This window comes from Bos javanicus, chromosome 13 (assembly GCF_032452875.1).
Source record: "Bos javanicus breed banteng chromosome 13, ARS-OSU_banteng_1.0, whole genome shotgun sequence".
Classification (NCBI taxonomy): Eukaryota; Metazoa; Chordata; class Mammalia; order Artiodactyla; family Bovidae; genus Bos; species Bos javanicus.
Window position 1 is genome coordinate 19,184,469 of NC_083880.1, and position 13,319 is coordinate 19,197,787.

Consider the following 13,319-nt stretch of genomic DNA (forward strand, 5'->3'; position numbering starts at 1 on the left):
TCTATGGGGTCGCACAGAGTTGGACACGACTGAAGTGACTTAGCAGCAGCAGCAGCAGCCTCTTTCAAGTGAATAATACAGTTTTATCAACTGTAATCACCATAGTCTACATTACAGTCCCAGAACTTACTCATTTTCTAACTGGAACTTTGTACCTTTGACTACTGTCTTCTTAATTTCCCTCCCTCCTATCTCCAGCCCCTGGTTAACTACCATTCTACTCTGTTTCTATAAATTTGGCTTTTTCAGATTCCATATATCATACGCATTTGTTTTTTTCTGCCCAACTTCTTTCACTTAACACAGTGCTCTTAAGGCCCATCTATGTTATCTCAAATGACAGTATTTCCCTCTTTCTAATGACTGAATAATATTCCATTGTATAAAAATACCACATCTTTTTATCTATCTATCTATTGACAGATACTTAGGCTGTTTCCATATTTTGGTGATTGTGAATAATGCTGCAATGAACATGGGAATACAATATCTCTTTGACATCCTGTTTTCATTTTCTTTGGATATGTACCCAAAAGTGAGATTGCTGGGTCATACAGTAGTTCTATTTGTAATTTTCTGAGGCATATCCAAGTTCTTCCACAGTGGCTATACCATTTACATTCTCACCAATAGTGCACAAGGGTTCCCTTTTCTCCACATCCTCATCAACACTTATTATCTCATGTCTTTTGGACAACAGACATTCTAACAGCTGTGAGCTGTTATCTCACTGTGGTTTTGATTTGCATTTCTCTGATGATTAATGATATTGAGCATCTTTTCATGTACCTGTTGGCCATTTGTGTGTCTTCTTTAGAAAAATATTTGCTGCCCATATCTTAGTTGGATTGTTTGTTTGCTATTGAGCTGTAAGTTCTTTACATGTTTTTGGTATTAACCCCTTATCAGATATGTGATTTGTAAGTGTGTTTTTCCCATTCCACAGGTTGTCTTTTCATTTGTTGGCTGCTTCTCTTGCTGTGCAGAAGACTTACAGGTTTTTGAGAACGTAGGGAAAATTCACAGTGAGTTCAAGTCTTAATCTGTCTCTATTCTCAAGTCACCTCCTACAGGATTCTGCAGTAGAATGGTTATGTTTAGTTCCCTTTTGAGCTCAGGGATATCAACTACTCATTTAAATGTGTGAGGAACTAAAAAAAATATTTCTAAAACACACTTATAATGATCACTGGCTAGAATTAATAAGAAATATGGAATAGCTGCTGAGCACTAGCAATGCCAGGTCACACTGAAGTGAAAGTCGCTTAGTTGTGTCCAGCTCTTTGTGACCCCATGGACTATATAGTTCATGGACTTCTCCAGGCCAGAATACTAGAGTGGGGAGCCGTTCCCTTCTCCAAGGGATCTTCTCAATTCAGGGATCGAACCCAGGTCTCCCGCATTGCAGGCGGATTCTTTACCAGCTGAGCCACAAGGGAAGCCCCCCACCCCCCATCTAATATAATTTCCATCTTATAGATGAAAGAATTTAAGCTCAAAGAAATTAAGTGACTTACCCAAACCTGGATGTGAGAAATCCGACTCATGTTGGACACACTGCCTGTCACAGGGCCTCTGAGTACTGTGTCTGTCACTGTGGGGGCAGGGGGGCCAGGGGAACAAAACCAGATGGAGGGTGTGCTTTGTGGTGGCCGCTGGGTGGGTGTAATAGGTGATAGAGTGCTCCAAAACAGCATTGCTTTTTGTCCTGAGAGCTGTTTCTTTTAACATATTTTTCTTTCCCTTGACTACATCTGGAAGAATGGATAACATTTCAAATAATCTTGATGAGAATTTTGAGATTAAAAAAAATAAATAAAACAGATGCCTGTTTTTTCTTTTCTTAATTAAGCTGGGATTAAGATCTTTCCAGAGTTTCTAGTTGGTGGAGAAATGTATAGCCCCAGTTTATTCTAATAATAACAGTATGGCTTTGCATGGCAGAGAAAATACCACCAAAGACTGAGGTATTAGGGCTGCCACTTGGTACAACCAGTAAATGCTGTAGTTTCCAGATCTTGTGTCCATTTTCTGATGAGCTTGGCATGGGTTTACATTACCTGCAGGAGGTTTCCAGAAGCCTCAGAGCTGGAGTGGAGGGATTTTTAGTTCCCGCCTTTCCATTCTGTCTTTGCCCTCCACTCAGAAACACCAAAGGGAAAAAATGAGGTAAGGCAAGAAAGGAGTGTATTCCTTCCAAAATACACACACATTACCATCTTGGCCCTGCACACCAAGACTATCTCACTCTACGATCCAGTGGAATTATGGAGTATAGAAAACCCATGGAGAGACAAATATCTTCAAAGAAAATTCATTTCTCAGAAGAATGCTAAAAGGTGAAGAGTGAGGCAGAAAAAAAAATTCCTTAAATCTTTGTTTTTCTTTTGACTTCTATTTCTTTCTGCTAAAGATGAAAGAGAATCCTGTCTTCTTTCACCTTTCTTCCTGCAAAGAAAGGTGGAAGTTGTTTGCAGGAGTTTGCTCATTTGCCTTACATTTTTAGATATAAGGTATTGTGGAAATGCAAGGTATTTGCTGTTAATGTTTATCATTACTTGCATTTTAATTTTCAAACATAATTCATATTTGAATATCTTGTTTATGTGTTTTCTTCCATTAGCTCATTTCTGCTTTCATGGCAATTTTATTTCATCATTTAAATTTTCTCTAATCTTTACTACTGAATGGGTTACTTTAATGAAAAATGGAAATAATTACTGCTTCTACTCAAGAAAATATCTTTATTTCACTCAGAGCTGTCACTTTTACTTGTAAGATAAGATGATTTTAAATGGAATGAAATTCTGTAAAGCTGGCTGCACTAAGAAATACTGACAAGCAGCGACGAAAGGAAACTTCTGTTTCTGATTGAAATCAAAACATTGGACATGTATTTTACTAGCCTTGTAAATAATTTAAAAAGAATAACAACACAAAACTTCCCATAAAATTCTCATTCTCTCTTCTCCACCCTGGAATTTATGGCATCAAATAAACTGATAACATTTATGATACTGAAATAGGTAATACTGAGAATATTTATAGAATGTATTTTATACTCCCACTAATATAAAGAATAAAAAGTATCATTCCAGAGATCTGGAGGATCTGGATCCAGAAGTAACCTACGTTAACAGGTGTTGCTGTGATGATCCTGAAACAGTCACTTTCCTAGAATTTGATTTATTAGAAGCCTATCACTCAGGCTTTCTAGGTGGCTCAGCGGTAAAGAATCTGCCTGCCAATGAAGGTGATGTGGGTGAAACCTCTGGGTCAGGAAGATCCCCTGGAGAAGGAAATGGCAACCCACTCCAGGATTCTTGCCTGGAACATCCCATTGGCAGAGAAGCCTGGCCAGCTACAGTCCATGGGGTCTCAAAAAGAGTCAGACGTGACTTAGCAAATAAACAACAACAATTGTTGCTCACACTCTTTACAGCAAGCTTCCAGGCTAGTAGAGTAAGGGAAGGACCTGTAAAATATAATGTACAGAGTTTCCAGCTGCACAGAAACGTCATTTAAAATGTTCGTAATGATTTGCAGTGCAACTCAGGAAATACATTAGAGTGTTCTAATTGTCAAGTGTGTCCATTCAAACACATTTTTGGGGGGCTGTGACTCTGCTCAAATTATTGTAAGGCAAGATGGGATGGAAATTACACCCATGTGATTAAATGCTAACCTCAAAACCTTTAAAAGATCCAGTTGATGAGTATAGTAATGATGTTTATTTTAAAGGGAAAAATAAAGGTTCGTTGATGATTTCAGCATTGGGTGGGGAGATAGACCAATGATTTCCTAGATCTTTTGGACATTTAATGGTTAAGTTTGGGATGTTTTATACCTTTAATTATAATGATAATTAAAGAAGATAACCTTTACTTGCACAAACGTGTTTCCTTTGGACTTCTCTCCTTCACATATCCTGAAGGATATGTGACTGTTTTCTCCCACATTAGTGCTCACTGTCCCAAGCATTTGTGTTCACGATGGGGGAGGATAGTAGCCCATTTAGGGGGCAGTACTCCTAGCTTCAGTCCTGGGTGCTCTGCTAGTCTTTGCCTCCATCCATCTGTGTCACTTATCTCCTTGGCCTGTCCTGCAAGTCAGTGAACTTTGAGCGTAGGAGAGATTCTCATTCCCAGGAAAAAATTTTGTCTTCTAGAAGCATTATGCAGACAATTTCTTTTTCAATTTCCACTAAGATGAGATGACCTGGAGACTTTTTAAAATTAATTAATTAATCTGGCTGCACCAGGTTCTTAGTTGCGACACATGGGATCTAGCTCCCTGACCAGGGACTGAATCCAGGCCCTCTGCCTTGGGAGTGCGAAGTTTTAGCCACCGGACCACCAGGGAAGTACCGACCTGAGCATTTTTAAGAGTGTAGTTGTGCTTGCTGTTATTTGTAAACCTATGGACACCTCCCTTTACTTAAACACATTGAAATGACTCCATTTTCCTTTGGAGAATACAATGAGAAAAAGAGAAAGAAAACAACCTTTTGTTTGATATATACCCTTAAGTCAGAGTATTATAAATCTCACCTGCACTTTAGTATAACCATTCAAGCTTTTACAAGTGATTATTTAAAGTTATTCTTTCCCTAGAGAAAGCGGCTGATAGAAAGATTAAATAACTGATAAAAATGATAGGAAACAAAATGTAATAACCAGTTATTACAATGAAAATTATTATTGATTGTAAAACTTCCATTAGGGAGTTTATTAATTTATTCCTTTGATAAACATTTATAAAACACTATTTATAGTGGGGCACTGGGTAGCAAAACAAAGACTCACGTAGTATAACTCAGGGATTGGAGTTTGCAGAAATGACGGTCTATTAGGCACAATGTGATCAAGTGATATTGGAAAGGTAGACACGGGGAATTCCCTGGTGGTCCAGTGGTTAGGACTCCATGCTTTCACTCCTGAGGGTCCAGGTTCAATTCCTGGTCTGGGAATTACGATCCCACAAGTTTTGCAGCACAGCCAAAAACAAAACCATAGAGAGAGAAAGGTAAGCACAAACCCTAATTGGAGTTTACAGGAGAGATGAATTACTGTCAATGGAGATGAATTGAATTTACATTAAAGAAGCAAAATTTGAACTGGGTCATTTTTACTGACATATATATCAATTATACTGATAATAGTTTTAGGTTACGGCCTAATGATTCGATATTTGCATATATTGCAAAATCACCACCACACTAAGTCTGGTTAATATCTAACATCATATGTGGTTACAATTACTTTTTTCTGGACAAGTAATCTGGTGGATAGTTATTGCTTTTCTTCCCAGTACCCATTTCCCTTCCTTCCTGTGGCATCTGGGGGAAATCCAGCCTTTTCCACCCTGCAGGGGAAAAGATTGAGTGCAATTCGGATTCAAACACCAAATCCCACATCAAAGTGGGATTTAAATCTAGTGCTCCATGGTTAGGGACTACTGAAACAAGGCCAGCTGCGAAGGGTTAGTTTTATGGGATGAGTATGGAGGTGAGCTCAACAGGTTGAGCATGGTTGGAGGAATGTGTAGTTAATGAATACCCACCCAAGGTCCAAATGGAAGAGACAGGGGTCTTGTTTTGCACCACCAAATTCTAAATAGATACCCTAAGTCAGTGGGAATGAGGGTGGGCCATGGGAGAGACATTGGGGCAGACCAGGGAGCACAGACCTCTGAAAACTCTTTTCCAAAGTTCCCTCCATCAATAGTTATTGAGTATCTACGTAGTGACGATAATAGTAATATGACAGCTACCATCAGGCTTCCCCGATGGCTCAGCGGGTAAGAATCTGCCTGCAATGCAGGACACACAGGAGACACAGGCTCGATCCCTGGGTCAGGAAGATCCCCTGGAGCAGGAAATGACAACTCACTCCAGTAATCTTGCCTGGAAACCCCCCTGGACAGAGGAGCCTGGTGGGCTACAGTCCAAACGGTCACAAAGATTTGGACACAACTAAGCACATAGTCACCATCTGTGATGTTACTTCCCATAGACTTGTTACAAACGGTTCACATTATTTAATCCTCCTTGCAGTCCTTGGGGGAAGGACTATTATGATTCCCTTTGATAGATAAGGCACGAAAGCTTAGATGCGCTAAGCCACGTGCTTAAGGCCCCATAGCTGGGACCAACCCCGGTCCATGTGACTCCACGGCATGCTCTGAGTCATCCGATGATGTTGCTCTGCATGAATTAAACAGCCAGGGAACAAAGACGCATATGACAATTTCTCTTTTATAGAAAGTGGTTGAGGATGGACTCTCCACATTAACGACTCATTTCAGAACATTTAGGGATATTTTGAGCAATATTGGCCTTGATGTGCTTAGGCCTTTTAAAGCTGTATTCCTTAAGTAATGGCATTCTAAAATATCCTTTTGTCTCTGGTGTTTGAAAATCCAATTCGCTCTCTAGACTGACTATAAACACACATAGGAGCATTGATTTCCTCATTTCATCACCTCCAGAGAACAATTCATAAAGCACGGAAGTTCTAACCAGCCAATCAATAGTCACTACTTAAATCAGAGACTCAAAGAGTAGTTTATTATTATTTAAAAGTGTTCCTCTGAAGATGATGTTAAATGAAAATAAAGGGACCGATCTGAGCTCTGATCTGTATTCAGCTTCAGGAAATAGTCTGGAGGAAAGGGTCCCGTTAACTGTATTTAGAGCTTTTCCTGTTTCTGGTTCCTGCCTGAGGAAAAGTGGGGAAAATCCAATTTCTTAAAAGCCACTTAAGTGATATTAAGCAATTCACGGAAAGGAGCAGGGCAACGGGCAAGGCTTTCCCCCACTATGATGTACAAGTCAAATGCTATCTGTCTCATTTTGGCCTATATTTGACTACAGAATAAATACAGATCTGCATGAAATGTTCACTGCGTCTACCAAGACAACCAGACTCATTAATTATTGGAAATGCTATTATCCTACCCATTCTGTAATCCTATTTCTGGAGTTAGTTATGTAATTTCACCCGACATAGAAAAGGAAACTTTGACCTGAATTACATTTAAAATGAGCTTTTCACTAAATCAGGAAGAAAGGTTTTTTTTTTTTCCTTAATGAATCATAAATTGGAAGGCTATAAGAGGTGCGAATGTGAACTTGGGAAAGGATTCCATTCATTATTCCAAGTAGCTCAAAGATTTAAAGCCATACTTTGTCATTCCACGTTGGGGTTTTTTTATTGGGCTGTTATTCATTTTTGTCTAATATTGTGCTCTAAAATTCAAGGGGCTTTATTGCTGGTGGGGATTTTTGAAATCAAGCTCTCCATCTGGGTGAGAATTTTAGATCCTAGCCCAGGAAGAGGAGAAGGCAATAGCACCTCACTCCAGTACTCTTGCCTGGAAAATCCCATGGACGGAGGAGCCTGGTGGGCTGCAGTCCATGGGGTTGCTAAGAGTCGGACATGACTGAGTGTCTTCATTTTCACTTTTCACCTTCACGCACTGGAGAAGGAAATGGCAACCCACTCCAATACTCTTGCCTGGAAAAATCCCAGGGACAGGGGAGCCTGGTGAGCTGCCGTCTATGGGGTCGCACAGAGTTGGACATGACTGAAGCGACTTAGCAGCAGCAGCAGCAGCCCAGGAAGACGTGATTTGTTCAAGATCTCACAGCAGGAAGTCCATGATTTGAACTTATAGCTTTGGTTCTTAGTCCAAAATTAATTTCATTCTACTCACTCTTTCTCTGGGAGAGACTAAAAATGAAGAGTTGATTTGGCTATCAGGTCAACGGAAATTCTGTTGTTCTTTCTCATGTATAAGATATCTGTAGATAAGGAGACCACTGATGTTGTCTGTATTCTACAATTTCTCCTCTTCCTCAGTTCAGGGAAATTTCCTTCAGATAAACAAAGAAAATGTGTTGAGTGTCTTGCCTTCTGTATTTTGAAAAAGCATGGAGAATAGGAATGCTACATGTATAATGAGATTGTACAACATTTTGCAAAGTGCTATTCTGTAATGTCAAATTGAAATACCTGATCTAATACATACTTATGAGTAATAGCAAGATTTATGCTTAAAATGGAACCATTTGCTGTTTTTCTTTTTTTCTTTCTCTCTTTCTTTCTTTTTTTTTAAATAAGAGTTAAGCTCGACAAAGACAGAGAAGCATGGAAGACCATGAAGGGCACTCCTTGGAGCAATCTGAACCAAATAGTTCTTCTCTGGCTGCCCATAAGGACCTGAAATCTCAAATTAAGTGTTACCTTTTTCTGGAATGTTAACAATTCCTTGTTAGTGCACAAATATCCCTGGAAGAGGTAATTTGAATGTTTTGCTGCATTTGCTATAAACACCTTAGTAAATATAGGTCTAGATTTCCCCACCAGGGGAAATTTCTACCAAAGGGGACAGCACCAGCGATAAGTTTTGCCTATTTAACAATTTTGCCTAGAGCTGAACCTGAGTCTAACTATGAATAATAAGTGAAAATAGCTTAAATTCCATTAGTAATATGATTCTAGCCAATAGATTCTACCCTAGGAGGGGATGCTATTATAAATCATTATTATTTTATGTTCAGAAAATGAATACACCGATGTTTCCAGCAAGGGAAAAATGCAAGCCAGCCTTCACCCTTCCTCCTGAGGAAAGTGATGAACTAGTATGCATTTAGAAAATGCTGAACGTCTTCTTGTATCTAACCAACTCTATCCCTCCTAAAACGTCCATATGTGAATTAGGCACTTTGCAGATTTTTTTTTTTTTAACTCAGCATTTACTGATCTTAAAAAGAATTGCTAGTGTAAAAATATACCTTACCTTTGAAAGAAACCTGTTATAAGAAAAGGTGTGAACAAAATGCATCATGTTTGTCTGACATATTGCAAGTAGCTTACTTCATTCAAAGGTATGCTTTTTCTCCTTTTTCTAAAGTTCAAGTGCAGTGTAGTTTAACAGATAGATGACCAATAGCCTTCAGGGGCCCATTTTCTATGACTTGTCTCTCAACATTTCCTTTGCTAAAATGACCCAGTATTACCTAACCAGATAATGGTTCATTTTCAGCCATTTGTAGTATGGGAATTTTGTGGAACAAAGACCATAGCTTTTCTTCTTACTTTTTCGGTGTCTAGTAGGTGGTAGGTCCTTAATATTTTCGAAATGAATAATTAATCTGATAATTGAATTCTTAAAAATCCAATATGTGGTAAATTCCCAAGGTTTTTTTTTTTTAAGGTACATTTATTAAAATCAGGAAGGAAAAATTTAGTATTTTGCTACTCAATGTAGGTTACAAAACAACACACCAATCTTCACTGCATATAAAAAACCTATGAGAGAGCTGTGAAATGAGATGAGTAAGGTTCGTCTCTGATCAGTTTGCCAAAATATACAAAACTTGAAAACCACAGAACAACTGTCTCTAGGCTAGTGTACCATGTCAGGGGAGGGAAGTGGCAGCCTACTCTGTCCTTTATTCAGTAAATCAAATTTACCTGGAAAAATCAGGACAGACATCATAACACAAAGGAACATTCTGTGAAGTACTTTTTGTGTCCTAAACATTTAGGTAGCATATCACTTGTTTTTTCTTCCAAATAATGCTAACAATTTGTCTTTATTTTCTACATGTCTTTGTCATGCAGACCCTTCCCAAGTTTTGGGTAATAGATGATTCATATACGGTGTTGTGTCTCAGTGATTCAACATATAAACTCAGGTAAATATTGTATGCAAATATTTGATTTTTTTTTTTAACTTAATAGTATGTAAGTGGGAAATAGATTCTTTAGATGGACCTTTCGGGAGACATTTTTAGCAAAGACGTAAGTGCACAGATTGCCTTAGAGCAGTGAGAATTAGACGAGGCCACCTTGTCTCATTTCGTGTGTTGAAGGCAAGATGTTAGCAAGGGGATGCTGAGAGTGTAAATCAACAGGCCAGATAGTCAAACCTGGGAGGCACCAACCAGGAGAGCTATTGATTCTAGATGCAAATAGCTGATGAAGTCAACTAATTTTGTATGTGTCATTTGCACCCAAGAGCCAGCTTCTGTTCTCCCTGTGAATCATCATTATAATCTATCAGATATCAGAACATTTTGTACTTAAGGGGCCCAAAAACATGAGTGGAGAAGGATAACATACTCTTTCTTTGCTTTTACTTTTTATTTTATATGGGAGTAGAGTTGATTAACAATGTGGTGTTAGTTTCAGGTGTAGAGCAAAGTGATTCAGTCATACATACACACGTAGCTATTCTTTTCCAAATCCTTTCCCCATTTAGGTTGTTAAATAATATTGAGCAGAGTTCCCTGCACTAAATACTTGGGTATAGCAGTTTTTCCTGTGCTATACAATGGGTCCTTGCTAGTTACCCATTTTAAATATTTATTAACATTTCTCTATTATGTGGGAATGATTGAAGGTGGGAGGAGAAGGGGATGACAGAGGATGAGATGGTTGGATGGCATCACCAACTCAATGGGCATGAGTTTGAGTAAGCTCCGGGAGTTGGTGATGGACAGGGAAGCCTGGTGTACTGTAGTCCATGGGGTTGCAAAGAGTCGGAGATGACTGAGCGACTGAACTGAACCGAACTGAAATGAAGCCAAGAAGAGACAGGGTCCTCCTTAAAAGAGATAACATTCTAAATGGAACACGACTCCTGGTCTGGAGTGGGAAGGCACAAGTCTCTTATCAGAGAAAGAGTTACTCATCTCATGTGAGCTGAGATGGTTGTAACCTGTCTGCCGCTTTAAGCCAGTTTGTAGGAAATGGGCGTGGTTGGTTTTCCAAAAAGCTCAGCCAAGAAACTGGAGGAGTAAAACCCTGGTAGCCTGAGGGCAGTTTTGAAAACAAAGATCAGCTATTGACCCAGTTGAAATGGGTGATGTGGCTCTCCTTCCCTCTGCAGGCTCTCTGTCTGTTGGAGGCAGCCACGGACTGTCGCCTCGGGGTTGGTCATCTGTCACTGTCCGGGATAACTCTATTTCAGAGGGAGGGAGGCAGCAGGACCGCCAGCCCCCTGTGGACTGATGTCTGGGTCTGACAAGACCCCTCCCTCTCAGCCAGGCATTGACCTGAAGTCTTGGGCTTACAGCCATGACCCAGAGCCAGGATGATCTGCATCTTGTTCTGTTCTATTTCCTGTTGAAGTTGTGCTCTGCTAAGCAGACAGAGATCATGTGAGAAGCAGAGAAAGAAGAGAACCCGGTCATCGTGCAGTTCGAGTGGTACTTAATGTTGAAAAGTATCAGTTCAGTCGCTCAGTCGTATCTGACTCTTTGCGACCCCGTGGACTGCAGCACACCAGGCTTCCCTGTCCATCACCAACTCCTGGAGTTTGCTCAAACTCATGTCCACCGAGTCGGTGATACCATCCAACTATCTCATCCTCTGTCATCCCCCTATCCTCCTGCCTTCAATCTTTCCCAGCATCCCGGTCTTTTCCAATGAGTCAGTTCTTTGCATCAGGTGGCCGAAGTATTGGAACTTCAGCTTGAGCATTAGTCCTTCCAGTGATTATTCAGGACTGATTTCCTATAGGATTGACTGGTTTGACCTCCTTGCAGTCCAAGGCAAAAGACAAAAATCTGTGTACATTGTCTAGTCCAGTAATTCCCGATTTTTGTTTGTTTCTAATATTGTTGGCTTCACCTTGCTTTTCAAGTCCCTGTTTTTTTCTGCACGTGCTTTGTGAAACCCATAGTTGTATGTGTGTGCTCACACACATGTGGGTACATGCATGCTAGATTGCTTTAGTCATGTCTGACTCTTTGTGGCTCCAAGGACTGTAGCCCACCAGGCTTCTCCATCTGTGGGATCCTCCAGGCAAGAGTACTGGAGTGGGTGGCCATGCCCTCCTCCAGGAATCTTCTCAACTCAGGGATCAAACCCACGTCTCTTATGTCTCCTGCATTGGCAGGTGGGTTCTTACCACTAGCGCCACCTGGGAAGCCTGCTCACATACATACCTAAACTAAAATTAATTTTGTCCCGAATAATTAGAGATAATTACAGAATTAGAGTAGAGCTGATGATGTTTTAGTTCATGCATCTCCAAGAAGTTTCCTTGTTGTTTTTGACTGATTGAAGGAATATTTTCTGCCACAAAGTAAATATCAAAGATAGGTTTTACTTCTCAATGGGGATTTTAAGGCCAAATTAACTTTGACTGGTTTCCTTTAGTTCAAGTACTTGCATTCTATAGCAAATGAAATTTTAATCTATGGGATCTCCCTGGTGTCCCTGAGTTTTGTTGACAATGAGCTGTTTGGAAAGAGGGGGCAGTGGGTCACTTGAGATTCTGACAACCATTGTAAGTAGACTTGATCACTTGCTGGGACACAGGACACAAAAATTTGGGTTAAGAAATAAAAGTGTCTACATCAGCTTTTACATAAGAATACCATTTTCCAGTGAAGCAAAGGAAAGGAGATAGTTTTTCAGAGTGGAATCAAATTAAAGGGGTTGGAGGAGAGAGTCTCTTTGGCTTTAAAAGACAAAACAACATTTGTTTTATTGTAGAAACACAAATTTCATTCCTTCACAATAGGCTCTATCTACCCTTTATCAAAATGCTTTAAACTGCAACATTATTGCAAAGCAAGCCATCACTGGGGTGGTAAAGATGGGCCAGATAATAAATTGCAGACTAGCAGAGGGCTCAACACTACTTAGTACAATTTAAGACGGGTTGATTTCATTGCTTTTAATCCAATATCAGGAACCAGAAATAAACATAAAAAATAAAATTTCCAGGAAAAAGAAAACTGCCGATTAAACTCCGGGAGATGAAAATGGTCATCATGAAAAACCATCTTCATTCAGGCACCTATTGCATTTCCCAAATGGTCCATGAATTATCACTCCAGACTACTCTGAACCATATTTTAATCACTGGTTCTGACCCCCAGTCTTCCTCATTTGCTTAAACTGTCTTCTGGAACTAGTTAAGCGATTACATGTTTACTTGTTCTGACCTCCACTAGATCCTAGATACCAGCTCCAAAAACTGCTTGCCTTCTATATTTCATACATGTCTTTCCCAGCTGTTCTCATATGCACTCAGCTAGCCAGTGCATTTAACTAAAGTGTCTTTAGGACAGTCTTGTGAGTTCAAGAGATGGAATAGGAGTGTGCCCTTTAGCTGTGTCTGTCTGTGCCCTTTAGCTGTGTCTAACAACCTCCATGGTTGGTGAGTGGAGATGCATTGCTGAAGAAGCAAGGGTTAAGGGTGGAGAGAAAGTTCTAGAACCATCAGCAACAGTATTGGGATTCCTGGATGTAGGAGGAGGGGCGAAGGAGGTTGAGTGTCAAGAGAAAATGGATGGG

The 13,319-nt window shown here is 39.9% G+C and overlaps 1 long non-coding RNA gene across 1 annotated transcript in view; it reads left to right on the forward strand.

The window, feature by feature from the left end:
* LOC133259016 (uncharacterized) overlaps positions 1-13,319 on the forward strand; it is a 39,102-nt gene that overhangs the window by 9,082 nt on the left and 16,701 nt on the right. The window contains exons 3-5 of the long non-coding RNA XR_009740231.1: positions 947-1,025; positions 8,124-8,300; positions 9,630-9,703. This is a non-coding gene — a long non-coding RNA (uncharacterized LOC133259016). The remainder of the gene's footprint in view (positions 1-946; positions 1,026-8,123; positions 8,301-9,629; positions 9,704-13,319) is intronic.